General features: G+C 45.2%; 1 protein-coding gene across 2 annotated transcripts in view; it reads right to left on the bottom strand.

Moving 5' to 3' along the window:
* Nucleotides 1-19,830, bottom strand: part of LOC146776281 (ATP-binding cassette sub-family C member 12-like) — a 1,395,717-nt gene that overhangs the window by 761,980 nt on the left and 613,907 nt on the right. The window lies entirely within an intron of this gene.

The following is a 19,830-nucleotide window of genomic DNA, read 5'->3' as shown; positions in this document are numbered from 1 at the left end:
CACCTAAGGTAAGTATCCACGAACCGCACGGAGTCCGTGTGCAGAGTGGAAACACGACCGCGTACTCAATACAAGTCAATGGGGAAGTCGTAGCTGCAGTTTTCAAGAAGAAGGACCCTCTCAGAGGACCCTGAAGAAACCCCATGAAAGATGGGAGGTTGGAGAGTCACCCAACTGTGGATACCCAAGTAACCAGGATACCTACACCAGGGAGGCCGGGAGCATAGGTGTGAAGTGACATCAGAAACAGCTGTATACTACAATGGAGGACTTCAGTGAAGATGCCGCTGGTGAAGAAGGTAAAAAAGTTAGGTGGAATCCAGGGGTGGATTTTTGAAGAGAGTCTATGCTACTTGGGAATGACCAGGAGCCATGGAAGACCAATGACCACCAATGAACGAAGATACAGGAGAGTTGACAGTGACCTTGTTGCTGCAGCTGTGAGGACCAGGCGATGCTGTGGAAGACCATGAACTGTCCCATGTCAGAAGTCGAGAGCCCGGGGATCGTTGTCCGGCACGATCACCAACAAGGCATGGCAGCAGCAACAGACGAGAAAAGCAAATAAGGTGCAGTGTCAGGATCAGCAAGTTCCAAGGGACTCACCAACTGCAGGAGTGTCAGACCAGGCCCTGAACAAGCAGGGTAGTCCACTTGAGCCAAACAAGACCCTCAAGAGGACCCACGGGCCAAAGGCACAGGAGTAGCAAGAGGACCTCGAGCTGATCACCAAGAATGCAGGCTCACAGTGCAGGGGATGCAGAGAGGACAAATATCTTGGTAGCAGGATATGCTGGAGGCTGGGGCTTCTTGGAGCCCGAAGATCTCTGGAGAAAAGAGTCAACAAGCCTTGGCAACAGCAAGTCAATGCAGTGCACAGGGGCACTGCTCCTGCGGTTCCTTAGAGGGATACTGATTTCAAACTTGATATGAAGACAGGGCAGGAGGGAGTTGCAGAACCATCACCTGTGTTGCTGAACCTCTCAGAGTCCGGGGAAACTCAGGAGCAGCAGGCGGGTTAGCTTTGTTGCGGTGCCTGCAGATGCAGGGGAGTGAATTCTTCACTCCAAGGGATATTCCTTCGGTTGTCCTGGATACCCACAGGTCTGGAGAAGAACCTGGATGGAGCACAGGCATGGACAAAGCAGAAGGCTGGCAGGACGATGAGATCAGGAGCAGCAGGAGTCTTCTAGTTGCAGTCTCGGTTCCTAAAGAGAAGTCCAACGAACTCCAAAGTGCCCTGATATTTGAAGATGAACTGTTTTTTCAGATCTGAATTTTGCCCCATGATTAATCTGAAGAGCCGCCCACAGGTAAGCCCTTAAGAACCCAAAGAAAAGGCGTGGCACCTCCCAGATGAGGGGTTGGACAGAGGGGAGGATACTCCCATGTCCTTTATCCAGTTTCACGCAAAAGAGGGTGCCAACAGCTCCCTGAACTGGTTCCAACTGGAGAATGCAAGAAGGGCCCTTCAAAGAAGTCTGGTGGCGCTGGCAAGCACCCCCACCCCAGCCCAATACACTAAGTCCTGTCTGGAAGGTGGTCATACCTCTCTGCGACAGGAAACCTATTGTCCTACCTCCCCTGCTTGTGCCTGGCTCAGCAAAAGGAGAGCAGAATTGTGCCTGTGGTCAGCAGCAGCACTAGCTTGCTGTTAGATCCTGAAAGGCTGGTATCGGGAATATAGGGGGGCTCCCTAGGGGAGCCCCCAGTACATAGGATCCTACATCCAACACTGGAATTGGTGTTGGGGTAGGAATGCAACATGTTTAATACCAAACAAGTACAGCTTTGGTGCAGCCAATATATAGTTAGACATCTCGTAATTGACTTGATGTCCACTATATTTATAAAATGGCTGACCACACATATAAATCTGAGATAATCAACTCCTAGGAGTGTAGGGTGTGTCCTGCTCATGCAGGGCACCCTAACACTTATACATTTTAAGTGCAGTGACCTCAGATATAAGGAAACTTATATTTCTGGTGAGTGGTGCTGGCACTAGCTCACACAGGCTGCAATGGCAGGCCTGTAGTCACAGTTTGAGTGGTCTCTTATGGGTGGCATAATACAAGCTGCAGCTCATGGGAGACCTCTGGTGTGATTATGCCCTGGGTACCTTAGTACCATATACTTGGAACTTAGAAGGGCACACTAGTAGCCAATTGGGAAGGTACCAAAGTGCCAACCATAGTCCAATTAAGGGAGAGAGCACGGTGACTGGGGTCCTAATCAGCAGGATCTCAGTCAGACTAGTCAGAAAAACAGAGTGAAACCAGCAAAAGGTGGGGGTGACCATGGAATCAGATCCTACTTTCCTACAAGCACAAACTGCTCAAGGAAGCAACAATGACAAACACTGCTAGAGGTACACTCATGGCACCCAACCTCTTCATAACTGCAAAAACACAATACATCATTCCACATATGAACAATGACATACATATTTAAGCACACAAGAAGACTAATTGAAAATAGTTGCCAAACTATGACACGCAGAATAAGCAAATAAAATGGGCCATCTTATACAACCAGAAGGAAAACAGCACTCTGATAAACATAAACAAAACAATTTCCATCAAATCAAAGCCTAACTTCTTTTTACCATTCCATAGAAATTATGTTTGATAGCACATCTACAATTGAAAAATGGTGCAATAATGACTTGTCAAAACATTTCAAGATCATTTGCATACCAGATTGCTACTCATCCACAACGCACTGATTTTCCCTGCAGTGATTTATATTCTCTAAGAAATTTGGAAACTACAGTTTGATGCAGTACTGCTTTCAAATTAGAAAGAAAGAGCCCGAATGAATCATGTAGTTGGTTCAAATACTTATTGGGACCAACATAACAGAAGAGAGAGGAAGGTGAAGTTATCAGTGTGCAGTTCCCGACCTTTCAGTGCTCCGAATTATCGTGCTTTACCCATGTCAATTTTGCCAGTTTGCTCCTTGCAGACATTTACCTGGTCACATGTAGTAGGAGTCAGATGTTACCTACTCATAGAGTTTCCATCATCAAGCTCTAAATGGCCCATTCTCCCAATGCCCCTGAATGTACTTATGCAGCCTAATGAAATAAATGTTACTTGCATAATTTTCCTAGTTCCAGACTCACATGCTCTTGAACAATGTTATAAGCCACACAGAAATCAAGTGGATGAAAACTGGGGCACAGGGGTTAAGACGTCATGCAGGACAGACCTACGCAGGATACAACAATGAGAATGTGGCTCCTAACATGCTTCAAAGGCACCCTGAAAAACATTGTGATCAATATGTAACTGGGCAATTCAACCAAAATCCTCGCTTTAAGTTTCTGCAGATGATAGGTGTGACAGAACTTTACAACCTGGTGCCAATATATTAAAGGTGTTCAAATATCTTCTATTAGTCTGCACTCACAATGTATGCCACAGTTTTGTGGCATCAGATATTAAACTGCCTCTCACTCCAAACTCAAAGTCTTTACTAATTTCATTTTTCCAGCAGATTCTTTCAGCAACATTCATTCTGAAGCTGCTAATTCTATCAAAAATCAATATGTTAATATGTGGATTCATCCCCTGGAATGATTAGTCTGTGGAAAACATGTGTCTGATAGGATACCAGATTCCCAAGTTACAGCAAATCACAGTGGAAGATTTGTTGTAATTAAAGTCTCCTACTTTTCACTTTTCTGTTTTGCGCCAGAGTGTTTGCCAAGTCCAATTCTTATTGACTATGTGAGTTGCAATTCAGAACTATTGTGAATGTTAATATACAGTGGTGCCAATGTCAATGAGTTCGTATTAGGGAACAAACTGGCCTTATATTTCTATGACTAAAGAGAACTATATACTTTTCTCTTACAAGTAGTGATGATCAATTGATTGAGGTAATTATCTTGGTAGATAATTTGTAAGAAATGTTTGCCAATCAGTCAGTAATCACTGTGAGATATGTCCACAGGTGTCAAGTAGCACGTAATAAACAGATGCCTGCAAATGCAAACCATAATAGTATAATTAGGCTGTCCTGTTTTCGGTGTTTATGTTTGTACAGTGCAGTGGTGTTTTCTCAGGGTTTTCTAAAACATTTGAAATCAGTGCTTATATGTGTTTATTCAGCTGCCTAACCCCCAAAACATGTTTTCCAGTGTTTTCAAAACAAGTTATTTTTTGCAGTGATTAGTATAAAGCACATATTTAATTGTAAAAAGAAGTAATGCAGAGTATGTAGTGTCTTTCCATTGGCAGTGTGGTCAATGGACTTATGTTAGACTTTTTTAAACATAGAAAGTCTGTGTATTGCACTCTCACTCACATTTCATTACCCTCTCTCACGTCTCATTATCTCTCACAGTCAGGGCTGTCTAGTTTACATTGTTATTAATGATTTAAAAGTGAGAGTCCTATATTGAAATGATTTAATAAACAAGTTACAAGACACAGATGTGTGCAGAGTGGTCAACACTGGCAACAGCATAGTGCTCTGTGAGACCTTTACATTTTTGAATTACACCAGAATAATGTGTAGGCACCTGAAACGTGATGCTTTAAGCTTGTTCACCTCTGCTTTTCTGTACTGTTTGCCTGATTACATTAAGGTGGTGCTGCTGTTGTGTGAGCATTCAAAGGTGCCAATTTTCTCCATGTCAAATGTTTCACATTAAGTCAGTCCTGACCTATAAGAGACATCACATTGAATTCTGGGACTTGGAATGTCGCTGTTAACATTGTAACTATAAACTCAAAATCCCCAGCAGTAAGACGCAGTTAGGTTAAAAGCCAGGATTAGCTGAAAGCACTGCACATAACAATGAGACACCTTGCAGCTATGAATTTTGTTGGTTTCTATAAAGTTTTGATTCATGTTTTCACCACTATCCCATGTACATGGTGACAGCACTCTTTTCACAGGTACCTGTCAGTACACCTCGCAACTACTGTTTAAAGCCTGGGGTATTTGGCAGTTGATCTGACTTTCTAGAAAAGGGGACTGATAGAGCAAAGGTTTTTAATCCATTCTCTGTCTCTGGGTAAATGTAAAAGTACACATTGACCAAGATTCATATGAGCCAGCCATTTCACCAATCAGTGAATGAATTAAACAATGTGAAAGGATCAAACATGATATTTAATATTCCCATTTTCTTTACAGTGTATAAAATAATTAGATTAGACCAAAAACATTCTTCTTCACCCTGCACCTTTAATTCGAGTACACAAAGCTGAAAGAAACAAAACAAAGAACTAGTATTTTAGTGACATCCCCAAAAAACAAAACTCAAGCAGAATAATCTTTCTTGCTGCTACTTTGTATAAAAAAGTTAATTTGCATTGGCGTCTTCAGCAAGACTTCAAAATTACTAATCTCCCCCAATTTCCATTCTTTGGATGGCTTTTAAGTTTATTATTCTGCAGGTGTTTATCTGTGTTTATATGTTTACATTGCTGAGAGCAGTTAACATTTCTATGGTGTTTTATCAGTTACTATCAATTTAAACCTAAAACAGGATGGTCTAATTATAATGAATAATTTAATTATCAATATACCACTTCAAGTAACATACTTGTAGACCAGTAACAACTGGTTGTTGCTAGTGCAAATTATGTTGATCTCTGTCTAATAACCGATTCCATACGTGTTTCCATCAATGATTGATGGTACCAGATTGTGAAATGACTTGTGTAGGTTTTTGAAAAAAAAAACAGCCAGGAGGGAAAAGACTCAACAAGACCATTTGATTCAACTAGAATGGTGTGTATGAAATCTTTTTGGAAGATTATCTCTTATCACCAAAAACAGAACGCCATGATGTCTAATCTCTCTAAGCTTGCCTGGTTCTAAAACTCAATAAAACCAAACAAGTAAACAGTTTACTAAAGGGATATATTGTTTTAATGGTTGTCCTATTTATGTTAAAAAACAGATTTGCTTTGACTAGTAATCCTGCAGTAACAGAATTAGATTGATGTAAGTGGTTGACTGACAGAATCAGCCATTCTGATTGTTCTGGCATTTTGACGGAGTTGGCAGATAATGAGTTAAGAGAGGGCATGTCTGATAATAGAAGACAGAAATTGGACCATACACTTGATGGTCTGGTGGAGCTGGAATTTGGGACAGCATATGTGCACAGAGTGTAGGAGGCTGGCTCAGGATAGTGTCCACCCATGGTACGGCACTGTGCACTGAGTTCAGGCAACCCTTAGTGGTATTGTTTAGGTCCCTGATAACCAAAGCTCTCAAGGGGTAGCTGAGGAGAGCAGCTAAGGCTTATTCAGTGGGGTCTAAAGTGGGTACAATTACCACAGTGTCAGTCAGCAAGCTTACACCTAAGGAAGAGCCACACAAGTTGAGCAAAAAAATACTTCGAATTTATTAGCACACACTAAACACAAACTTGGTATATCTCCTGCCAGGAGATATCAAATACACACCAGGACTACTTAAGAAACAGGTAAGTAGCATAGGAAAATACACAGGCACCTGGGAGGGGCAAACCACATACTTAAATAGTGGAATGCAAAATGGTTACCAAACTGGATTAATACTCAAGGATGGAGGACCCCAGGGAAAGCACAGAACTACCGAAGGTGGGTAGCCAAGGACCCCAAGGCGCCCGGGTGCAGATTTGTTCTCAGATGCTTCCCAAAGGACCCTGATGGAACCAGTTGGATAAAGGAAGGTTGGAGAGTCACTCCATCAGTGGATACCCAGAGGATCTGGATACCTGCAACAGGGAGCTTGGGTGCATAGGGGTGAAAGGGTGTCAGAAACTCTTGTTGACACCAACGGAGGATAGTAGAAGATCAGCAGCTACAGAGTCTCATGGACCAGGCCAGTGGAACCAGGATGAGGAATTCAAACAAGAAGAACCTAAAACAGAGGGGACCGAGTCCAAACCACCCAAAGGGGACCAAGAGGCACGGGAGCACAATACCAGCCCTTCTCAGAGGTTCTTGCTGTAGTATGGTGAGAATGAAGCAGCAGCTGTGGAGACCATGCGATGTTGTAAAAGCCCAGGAGCCATTCACTAGCTGTCCCTCGCCGGTCGATGAGAGCAGGAAGGTCAGTGGCCAGCAGGACCACTAACAAACAAGCATTGGCAAACGCACACAACGGGTCATGGGAGAAGATGCTTTGTTGCAGACCAGCAAGGTCTGTGGGACTAACCCAGCAAGGGCAAGTCAGGGCCAGCCCTCAGCACAGTGGTGGCTAGTGACATTTGAAAGTGGTGGGGCATAAACTTTGGGCATGACTTTTATAGAGCGAGCGACGTGAACAAGTTTAATGGTCAAACCTGGGATCCAGGATATGTCCCTCTCTCTAAGGAACGGGCAGTCGGAAAGCTCCAACCGGCATCACAGGAAGCAGACTCCACCATTAAGTTGTTGTCTGGCCATGTGTGTGTTCTAGAACAGAGAGCTGAAGACACAGAAGAGCGCTCAAGAAGGAATAATATACAAATGATAGGATTGCCTGAAGAAACAGAGGACCAGAGCATTACCTATGTTGAGAACTGGTTGCGTGACCTACTACCCCCACAGGCACTATCTACATATTAGAGAGCGTACACTATAGAGCGTGCGCACCGGGTCCCACAAGAAGACTACCGCCTGGCTCTTGCCACAGGCCCATGGTAATCAAGGTGTTGCACTTTCGCAACAGAGATGCCATATTGCGAGAGACAAGAAAAGTCCCAGAGACATTGATGGGCAACTCACACGTTCTGTTCTTCCCAGATTATACTTCAGCGGTCCACAAACAGCACAGCACATTCACTGCTGTGAAGTGCAGACTCCACGAATTCGCTCTGAAATATGCACTACTGTATCCAGCCCAGCTCCACGTGGTTGCAGATGGTATCACACAATTCTTTGACACACCGGAAGATGCATGGGCGCGACTCGAAACGTATAGCCCCATGCAGATCGGAGGTCCCAATCAGCTCCTAAAGTCTCCAATGATGGTGCACGAACCCGGCGAAACAGACGTCGTGTAGCTCTGACATTGGGTGCTGCATCCGGACCTGGAACAAATGATCGCGGAATGCCATCAGGTGTAGAACCATGCAGCCGCAATTGCCAGAAGGATACAATGCAGGAGACTTGATGCAGACACTTCAGTCTTCCCGTGAGGACAGCTCAGTGGCGATGTGGACTTCCAAAACAGATTCGACAACCCTGCCAGAGGTGACCCCGCAGACGTCAGAGGACATCATATGAGAGCATGCAAGTACAAGTATGACACTGCCTCTGCAGCCTTTACATAGCTCCGCATTAGGGATTCTTTCACAGTGAAGTGGGGTAACGTGGCTATTAGGCAGCGACTTTAATAGAGTGCTAGATGTACACCTACATCGATTGTTCCCTGCCACACACTGCAGATTTATTGAACGCCAGAGCTCTAGCAAGTTAGTTAAGTAACTGGAGCCTTGTAGATATATGGGGTAGGCAAAATACTAGACCTAAGATATACTCCTTCTATTCTGCACCACATGTGCTACATGTGCGACTAGACAGATTAGTGAATAGCTTTCACAATACCAGTATAGCTTAGTCTGCAATGAATGCAATTTATTTGCAAAACAAATATTCCCTTCTGTTTCCGCAACGCAGTTACTTCTTCATGTTGCAGCAAATTTAATTGTTAAAGGTGCTCTGGTGTTGGGAAAGGAAAGGGTGGGGTGCTTAAGGTAACAGTGAATAAGTGAGGGTGGTGGACAAGGGAAAGGTGATGTGACATAAAAACATCCGATTCACATCGTAAGATCAATCCGGCCTAATGCAGGTCAATTGTTCCAGTTATAAAACATAGCATTTCATAGACACTGATAATGAATTTCAGTCGTCGTGGCTTGTGCAATAGTAGTAGTCAACGTTTCAACCCTTTAAAAGTCCTAGGTGAATCTGGCCTTAGCATGGGGTCTTCATCAGGACTGTGTGAACGGGGAGCACCTGGAGATAAATGGATACTCCGTATTAGAGGGGGATTGACAAGATGGTATGTGAAAGCTTAACAATTAGAGGAAAAGGATTACCTAATCTTATCAACAGCACACCACTATCGGCTGGGCAGTCAAACAGGATGGCTCAGTTGATCTCCTAGACGCAGAGAGGACACATAATCAAATTAAAAATAAGCAACTTTTTTGAGAGAATGGGGTAGTAACTACCCGTTCAGTTACAGGCATGAAACTTACTAATTGAAGTGTAACGGTATGGCCAGACGTGCGCGTACAGGTCTTAATGTTCAGCTGTGGGCCAAGAGATCCCATACAGTGATAAGATAAATGTGCCAAGACAGAACAGTATGGTATTATGGTGACTCCTAACATGTAAGAAAATCTGCTATGCAACTTATTCAATAGCCTAAAAACCGGCTGAACGGATGGGAGTTAGCTCGTTATTGAAAAGGGAGGCCTGTGCATTTAGTGGTTGCAAATTTGATAGCACAATGCGTACACTCCTTGTGCGCCAACAAATGAAAACATTGTTTGACCAATTCTATTCACTGAGATCGTGCATCTTGTTTACAGGGTGGATCTTGGGTGCTCTCATTGCTGCGGATAGATAAAAGACAATCAAACATACGTGTGAAGGCTGTTACACCTCAGACTTTGTGCTTCATTGTTGCGAATGAGGCGTGAACTAGAAGGGAAAGAATCGGTAGACTGACTGAACTGACGACTCCTATTAGTGAAAAATATGCAAGATGGCCTCTGGGTGGCAGTAGAGTAATTTACAGAAGGATAGCCATCTGAGATATACATCTTAAAAATCTCACTGCACTTCGAAACAAGCATTTACAATGCAATGGTCTCGGCATTGTTAAAGTTAGAGCTATTGGCATTGCTCATGACATTCTTTTTGTTTATGTTTTTGTTTTTAAAACATTTAAAGAAATGGCATTGTTATTTACAATGTCAATAGTTTAATCACTCTCAAATGCGAGACCTATTGCATTTGCACCCACACACAGAGACACACACCCAGAGCCACCCACACAGAGCCACTCACATAGAGCAACCCACACACAAATAGAGCCACCCACAGAGCCACCTACACACACACAGTTACCCACAAACAGACAGACCCACCACGCATAGAGCCACATACAAAAAAAGCCACCCACACACACAGAGCCACACACACAGAGCCACCCACACACACACACATAGCCACCCCCACCCCCACACAGAGCCACCCCCACACACACAGAGCCACCCCCACACATACAGAGCCACCCCCACACACACATAGAGCCACACAGTAACCTCAAAATTTAACACATATTTACTTTTTGCTGGATCAACTGACAAACCCCTCAACAGGCTCTATGAAGATTAAGATTTCATGAGTAATTATTTTTTTTACAACAGGAAGTGAAGTATAATTTGAAGGGAGCCAGATCCTAAATCTGAGAGCAAAATATATCCTGTTTTTTATTAGAATAACTGGCCAGCCGCTGCTCTTAACATGGTTTGGTAAATAGAGCTAACCATATTTGAATTTAAAATTAGAACTGCTAATTGCGGACTGCTCCGGTTTTATTACTGCAGTTGCAGAGTGAAGTTCAAAGCACCAACGCAATATGTTTTCGTATTGCTACAGGAGCCCTGGTAGACATTGTGACACCAGCAATGCAGATAAGTCGAAAAAGATTGCTTTACATAAAGAAACGACACCAACATAGCTTCCTATGAAGGACACGGGTATAGATAGATGTACCTGGCCTATAAACACACGAGTGTCGGTGGGAGAACACGCGTGTGCACGGGCGCACGCGATCACACACACGCACACACACAGATGAAGCTCGATGTGCAAATGGATGGCGGCAACAGGAGATGGAGACAGGAAAGTCATCACCCATTCAATCTTTGGCTCCTCACCGAATGGCTCTGCATCAGAGTGCACAGATAAACAATACTGCTTTGTTACACACTGTATCACACTGCATAGATATTAAACGCCTCTGCACTGCATCACATCGCACAGATACACAACCTTAGCACAGTACATCAAACCATTGTTTCGGTTGCCTTGCACCACACGACGGGGATCATTAACCCTAAACCACAGCGCTGCATCACACACTGCACAGCTATAAAACTCTGCATCGCACTGCGCCGGTACACAGTAGCACTTCAGTTACACTGCAACAGTTAGGCGCTATGACCCCAGCGTTGGGGGCCAGCCTACACCCACACCTCTCGAGGAACACAGTGACTATATTTGATTCTAACAACTCTCTGTGAACTGTTCATGATGTGACCAAGATTACCTCACTATTAACATCTAATACAATTAGGAAAGAATGGTTTAAAGCTCGGCGCTATGTTTGGCGCTATACAACGTGCAAATACAGAGGCGTGACCATAAAGAGTGCAATAAAGTTGCAAACACCGCATGAAGCGCCCTGCGTGACCCCCGCTTTGTAGAGGCATTCCCTTCACTCACCTGGAGACAGTCTCCAGCAGTGCTGGGACCGAGCTAGTGGGGGGCTGCGCTCCTGACACTCCCCGTCTTTGGAAGAATGCAGGGCAGCGGTGAAGTGGTGAGATCACTGCCGTGTGTCACGGAGGCTCGCCGGCTGTGAGGGGGTGTGCTTTGGAGGCTGCAAAAGTTGGGGGAGTAAAACCGTGGCCACCAGCCCTCCCGCTGTAGAGGGGAGGGGCGGGGCGGTCTCCTTCATGGGTTGGAGACAGACTGGAGACAGTTCAGAGACAGGTTACCAAAACAGGGCCTGGTTTGAAACACAATTCCTATGAGAGGCGTTTGAGGAAGGTATGTATATATTTAAATATATTCACAATGCTGAGGAGGGAGTGGCTTTCTGCCGGCATTTAACCCCTACATCGTTGAGTGCGCCCAGACTTGGCAGAAATCGAACTACACGGCGGTGAAGTCATTTGACCAGGATCACACGGTGCTGTCAAACAGAGATGCCTGGATTTCAGTGTAGGTTCATTTTGCCACTGGACATTTTCTGCCTCCATATGAAAGGCTCTGCGACCCGTCGATGGCATAGACGCAGCGCGAGGCTGCAGTTTTACCGAAAAGCACCCCGAGAAGCCTGTGGTCACAAAATGCCAGCGGGTGGTTTGGCGGGAGGAAAGGCGGTGAGCAGATTGAACAACCTGCCTTTATAAGCGCGGGAAGCCCAGGCGGTAAACGGACCCAAAGAGGCCTGGGACGGAAATAATGGATGACTAGTGTAAGGAAGGAACAGATCGCGTGCGGGCCAGGGTTCACGTGGAGCAGGGCTGAGGTGAACACCGCCGCCTTTCTCCGAGGCGAAGCAGAAATGCCTCGGAGAAAGGCAACAGCATTTCCGGATTCGGGGGCGTGTTTTTCTTTACTCTCCTCTTGCCATTGGCTGGAGGAGATAATTAGAAAAGTAACGAAAAAACACGCCCCCGAATCCGAAAAGGACGGGGCCTGTTCGGAGTGACAAAGCCTCTTCTCCAATGGCTGGCCAGCATTCAAGAGGCCAGCCAATGGAGAAGAGGGGAGAAGAGGGGCGGGTTCAAGCCCCTCTTCTCCAAAACATTAAATCTCCGACTTCCGGTTCTGCCTTCGGCAGTCCGGACGGTCCTCGACCTAAAAATCTCCGACTTCCGGTTCTGCCTTCGGCAGACCGGACGGTCCTCGACCTAAAAAGGCTGTGAGGGAATACCCTTTTGCCCGTTTGTTATACTAGTCTACAAATGACAAAAAGTTAAAACTTAAACTACGGTTTTAACAAAGGTGGGAAAATAGCGCTATGCTAGTTTGGGTCTCACATACCGTCTAATGCGGCCTCGCTTCTCTGACTCTCGGGAGAGAATGAGCCACGGAATTGCCTGCCGTTTATAGCAACACGGGAGCGGACGAGAACGAGGAGTGCAGCGGCTCAGTGCCTGCACGCTTCATCAAGTAATTCCCCTGCGGCATATCACTGGTGATTACTGGGCTGTCAAGTGACGTGTCAGGGAGGTTGAAAACTTTACGGAGATGTATAAATTCCTACATAGGAAGCTGGAAGGATTATCTTTACAACCAGATGGTCTAAACAAAAATTGGGATGGAAACCAAGCTTGAGTAAGAAACACAACATTATGTACTTCGGAAAGTCGTTATATTTACATTCACGAAAAGATGTATTGTCGTGTGTGCTTTTTGTATGCCAGAGCACCAGTTCAATAAGAAATACAGTACTTCCATTAATGGCACATGGTCATAATCTGCATAGTATCACAAACCATTCCTAGGCATACATAACATTTTGAATATTGGGTTGCTGTGCTCTTGGTGCTTCATTAATGGGAAAGCCCAGCCTGTGAAGGACTAGGCCACATTTCTCTTGAGAAGGGGGAAATGGTACCATCGGTGTGCACTTCATTAAGTGTAAAAAATGAAGCGTGCATATTTCAAAAGCGTAGAAGCCATAGTACACCGTAGGCCACAGTATCTTACCCTGTGACAGGACCCCGGTACAGTGGTCCTGTACATTATTCAGTGTTAAGAATTGCAAGTTGTGCATTGGTGCCATCGAGTTCTTGAGGCCGTTGTTCACTGTGTCCATAGTATGCATCCATTTGCATTCACGCACATTTAAAATAGAATTAATGTCTCCTGCCCTACTACCCATTGATACCTTTTCAAGGACTAGCCATCTTATTGATTCCGGTTTGTGTGCATTAGAACTAAGGTATGTGAGACCCACACTAGTATAGCGCTATTTTCCCACCTTTTTAGGTCTCGTCTGAGACAGCGCTTTAGCGCTGCTCTGGCGAGACTTATAGTAAGCGAGTTTTGGAAGTGCAAACAGTGGCTTTTCAGGCCGCCAAATACAGTGCATGTGCGCCGGGCGCGCGCACCATTTGGCAGCCTGAAAAGCACTTGCTTTGATGTCCTCAGTGAGCCGCGCGGCCACTGAGGACATCAAAGTGCACACCATTTGCCACCCCCTTCTTGTTATCAGCATGGCTCCCTTTCATGAGCGCTGCCCTGGTTCTGCTTTCATTCTTGTATTTATTTACCCTGCTCCTCCACCCCACCACTCTCCCTCCCCCCTCCATTTCAATCAATCATGTTTATGTCTCGGTAATTGTGTGATTTATTTTCGTTTGTTACATACTGCATTCTGTGGTATTTTCTGCTAATTCCTGACTTTCTCTCTCTACCTCCTGGTTTATTTACTGTCTCTCTATTTCTTCATTAACAGTATCTTTCACCATGTTAATTATCAGACGTCGTGTTTCTCCTCTGTCTGTTTGCGGAATCTCCTTTTAACACCAGTCTCCGCTCTTCACAAACTGAAGCGGAACAACAGACTCCAGCAGTCAGGCGTAGGGTTCGGTAATTATGTGATGTATTCTCGTTTCTTACGTACTGCATTCCGTGGTATTTTTTGCTGATTCCTGACTTTCTCTCTATCTCCTGGTTTATTTACAGTCTCTTTCTATCTCTTCAATACGGCTGGGGACGTGTACACTATTCTCGGTTGGTCACTACTACTCAGCTCTGGAGTAGTCACCAGAGTACACATTCGCTTTGGGGCACTGTCCTTATTGTGAAACTAGTGTACGAGAATCGGGGTACTGCATTGATCTGCAATGGACACTAGTGCACCAATCTACAGTGGATACTCGTGCACCAGAGCCACGGTGCTACACTGCTCTGTAGTAGGCACCAGAGTACAGATTCACATTGGTGCACTGTCCTTATGGTAAAACTAGTGTACGATGATCAGGGTGCTGCATCAATCCGCAGCGGACACTAGTGCACCGGTGCCAGTGTACTAACATGCTCTGTGGTGGACATTAGTGCGCGGAAGCCACGTGCAGCACTACTTTGGGCTGGACACTAAAGCACGTAGTGATGTTGCTGCACTGCTCTGAAGCTGACATTTGTGCACCGGAACAGGGTGCCGGAGTGTTCTAGGGTGGATACTTGTGCACAGTGGCTAAGGGGGCTGATTCGTGTGTGGTAGGAATTAGTGCACGGACGACGCATACAGCATTACCGTGTGGCTGACTTTTCTTTTTGTGAATCTTTTATATAGCGCGAACTCGACCCGAAGGTATTGGAGCGCTGTACATGAGCACCGTATTTACATTACATATTCAGGCACAGGGAGATTACGTGATTTGCTCTGGATCACAGGATGTGGACGCGACCCTCGAGGCTCAAACCCTGAGTGTGCTGACTGCTGTACGCTGGGCATTATTGCACGGGGTCCAGGGTGACGAACTGCCGTGGTCACTAGTGCAACTGAGGCAGCATCCTGTACCCCTTTGGGGTGAGCACTGGTGCGCGGGAGGCAGGGTGCTGCTCCGCTCTGTGGTGAGGCCGGTGAGCACCAGTGCACGGGAACCTAGGAGCTGCACCGTCCTGGTTGAATACTCGTGCACAGAAAATGGAGGTGTCTGACTTTGATCGGCTGTGTAAGGATGAAGGTCCAGGGACTGTGTCTAGCCTTCCTCGCCCTTCCTTGTAAATGCACGCAGGGCCACTCCTCTGGAGCGGCTCGTATGTCTTGATTTAAATTAAAACCAGCCGATGAGTATTTTCCACACACTGACCTAAATGTCTCACCCCTGCTCTTAATGGAAAACTACAGCGTTTGTATTTTTTGTAAACATTGCCAGCAGAGAAGAAAAGCAAACGTCACACTTCGTTGTGAATCCCACGTGCAGGAGAAATTAAATCTCACAGTTATGTTTGCAGTATGGTTAAACCTGCACAAACAAACATCATATGACGCGACCCCGAGGCTCGAACCCTGGTTTCCAGCACCAAAGTCGGTTTCAGGGGAGAGGTATGTGGTCCGTCGGCTAAACTGCCAACTTTGGTGCTGGAAACCAGGGTTCGAGCTTCGGGGTCGCGACCACATCCTGTGATTCTGGGCAAATCACTTAATCTACCCATGCCTAAATATGTAATGTAAATACGGTGCTATGTAAAGCGCTCCAATACCTTCGGGTCGAGTTCGCGCTATATAAAAGATGCAAAAAAAACAAAAACATAGTTAACTAGTTACACAACCCAGAGGCTTTGGGGACACGCTCTATCCCAGAAGACACACAGCTTAGTTACCCAGCATCACAAGGGAGAGATTTCTAGTCGGATGACAACGCTCTTACAGACATTTAGACTGCACAGCTATCTCTCAGGTTAGCCACGTTTTACATACTCCACTCGAGCTCATCCGAGGCACCCTGTTCCAGTTCTGGGCTGTTACTTAACCGGCATCAATTGCATTCTAAGTTCTGTAGTCTTGTTTGCTTCCATTGCATTCATTTGTTTGTAAAAGGCAAAATACCCTGATTAGTAGAGGAAAAGCGTGATATAGTGTCTTGGATGACATGGAACCATATGGACACTTTGTTGGTACAAGTTTTAGAGAGGTGAGTCATAGCTCAGGTTTCACAAATGCCCATACGGCAGGCCACATCATCCCATATAAGGCACAGAACTTGGTTTAGACAGCAGCGCTGTCTCACAAGTTTCACACATTGTACTTGTGTTTGCTTTAGACAGAGCCATCTTACAGGTGAAACTGAACATACAGGCTTTGACAATAGATAGCATATCTAACAGGGACACTTACTAGGCCACGTCTCCGATAGGCACACCACTCTTAGTTGACACCAAACTTAAAAGCTCAGACTTCAGACAGCAGAATTATCTTAATGGCTTAGGTATCAGATAAGAGTTCTCTTTTGTTAGGGATGTATGACAGCATAAGGCCTGAATCTCAGGCTAGAGATATTCAACTGTGAAATTGGAAAATTCTAAGCACTTGGCATGATTGATTAAACCTAGTAGAAATAGGTTAAGTAATTTGCTCAGGTTCACACTGTCTCTCAGCAAGAAGCTGTGAACTCCACACTTGACACCCAGCAGCTCAGTTGCCTGTTCAGTCTTTCCACCACCTTGGCCATTCACAAATGTATAGTGCATATGGAAAGTTAACTTTGGTTACTTTGATTACTTAGTTTTAAGTTATGCAGCAAAAGCTAAGCTTTCATACGGTCTCATCTTTCATCCTACATCTCATTTTCTGCTCTCCCTTCCTTTATCTCTCTTCTTTTTCACTCTAACTTTTATTGTCTTTCTTGCAAATTCCAACGCTGTGCTATGATCGGGAAACTGAGGTAATACGTCATACGGTCATGAACATTTGCACTAACATTATAAAATCAATGTCACTGCACCGATTTTCATATGTAAACCCATAACGCGAGCCATGCTTTTAGCAGTCATGTGCTGAGAATTCCATGCAGTTTTACAGGATCCAGGAATACACTGTAAACCGTTTTAACCAAAAATGGATGACTAGGCGACTTCTAATAGGGGCCAAAATCTGCCACATTCTCCTAAAAGAGGCACATTCCTTACCCTACTGACAGCCTACTTCCACAAACCTATTGCGCCTACTATGGATGTCTCTGGCCCATTTGGAAGTTATCTCGGAAAAGCATTGTGGTGCCATGCTAATGGCCGATGGTACCCTTCATGCATGGTGAATAACAATGACAACAGCTCAGTTATTTTTGCATGGTGCTTAAGGATGCATTTATCATCAAGTCATAGAGAAGTCTTTTTAGGTCAATCCTGGGCAGTGCATGCGCTGCTTTGTGAAGCCTGCTGTATTTAGGTATGGACTTGAACAGGCGCGCAACACCCATTGGACTCACAGGGCTTCAGCCCCCCCCGTCGTGTGTGGCAGCCCGGGATGAGACACCTTCCCGGGCAAAAAAGCAGCTGCACCCGAGCACTTCACAGGTCTTTAAAAGACCATTTGCATGTTAATGAGGCCTCGCTGTTGTTTCACCCCTTCTAAGAGCCCCTGCAGCTCCACTCTCTCTATTGCTTAAAGTTCAGCCCCCCCCGAAATTTTTGCTCAGCCCCCCCCGAAATTTGGCTCTAGTTGCGCCTCTGGACTTGAAGCTCCGCCCACTCTCTTTTCATATTTTCAATTGGCTCCTGTTACTGTCCTTTAAAATGGTGGCTTTTTTTTTTTATAAATAGGGTTTGTAGTCCCTCCTGAGTACCGCATTGTCTGCATTTGTAACTTCCTGTGAAGACTGGGACTGGCCTTTATACTTGTGTTGTTGCTCTGTATGTTTTATTTAGTCTGTGAGTACTATTTTCTTAAATGATTTCTCCTATTCCACCCATGACATGTTTTCCTGTAACGCAGCACAGCGCCCATATTAATATTTTTTTAGTAATGGTGGCCGCGTCATATTTACAAAACCAGCGTGCACCTTTTAATCGATATTTACATTTTTGGGTATTGCAGTCAACTTACACTATAGTGGCCACGCTCATTTCTTTATTTACGTTGTCAGCGCATCCGCTTTGACTTTAGCAGCCATGCTCCTTTCTTTCTTTACTTTGCCACGGCGGTCTGCTTTAACTATAGTGGCAGCCATCTTTTCTGTTCATGGGAGTACTAGCCAATGGCGGCCGCACACCTGGAGTGGGAAGGCATGCATTTTGCACATAAAGGCGTGCGGCGGCCATTGGCTAGTACTCCGTACTCCCCGATTTCCCGTCCTATGCCGAACACCATCTCACCCCTTTCACTTGCCCCCCCCCCCCCCACCCTTCCAAGGTTGAGAGTTTAAGCTATTGGCATTGTAAACGACAATGCTTTTTATTTATGTGTCAGTTTTCTAAACAGATGAATTCAAGGCATTATCATTTACAATGCCAAAAGCTTAAACTCTCGCAAATGCGAGACCTATTGCATTGCAAATGCTTGTTTAAAACCGTAGTTTAAGTTTTAATTCTTTGTCATTTGTAGACTAGTATATCAAACGGGTGAATGGGTATTCTCTCAGCCTTTTTCTCGAAGTGCAGTGAGATTTTTAAGACGTATATCTCTGATGGCTATCGTTCTGTAAATTACTCTACTGCCACCCAGAGGCCATCTTGCATATTGTCCACTAGTAGGAGTCGTCAGTTCAGTCAGTCTACCGATTCTTTCCCATCGAGTTCGCGCCTCAACCGCAACAATTAAGCACAAAGTCTGAGGTGTACCAGCCTTCTCAGGTGTGTATGATTGTCTTTTGTCTATCCGCAGCAATGAGAGCACCCAAGATCCACCCTGTAAACCAGATGCACGATCTCAGTGAATACAATTGGTTAAACAATGTTTTCATTTGTGGTCCCAGAAGGAGTTTACGCATTGTGCTATTAAATTTGCAACCACTAGATGCACAGAGCAATAATTTCCTTTGTCAGCCAATGGACTTAGGTCTCCCTTAACGTGGAACATTTGTTAATTGCTTCATACAGATATGACACGAGTGGAACGCAGGCTATTACGATTGGAAGTGGCGGCGGCAGATAATTGCTGAACAACAGTGTTGGGCGGAGGCACATGCTGAGTGAGCAGAGCCGTTGCATTTGCTACGCTGCCATAACTACAGCGCAGCAAATGCAACAGTCTGCATGAATGTCTCCCTGCGAATGCAAGTGAGTGCTGCTTGTTGATCACAGTTCACTTATAAGGCCACCTGGGTGATCTTGACGGATCAGCCAGGCTAGGAGGGATCCCTCTTTGTCTACTTCAACATTGGTTTTGGCCGAGTGAGCTGGGATGCTTCGGCCTGTCTTGAGAACTTTTGGGAAGATGTCTTGAGTAAGGAAGACATTGGCAATGGTACTAGGGGTAAGAGAGTGCTCCCAGGGCAGCTTTGATGAAGGATGAGGGTAAGACATTATCTTCATAGGAAGAGTCTTTGAAGGAGTTGTGTACTTCAGTGAGAAGTTATGTAGGCCGAGCATTACGGGATTCTATGGGAAGGAATGGATGTAAGAGATGAAGCAG

The sequence above is a fragment of the Triturus cristatus genome, chromosome 12 (assembly GCF_964204655.1).
Source record: "Triturus cristatus chromosome 12, aTriCri1.1, whole genome shotgun sequence".
Lineage (NCBI taxonomy): Eukaryota > Metazoa > Chordata > Amphibia > Caudata > Salamandridae > Triturus > Triturus cristatus.
Note: the sequence above shows the minus strand (reverse complement) of the source record. Positions and strands in the feature narration are given on the sequence as shown.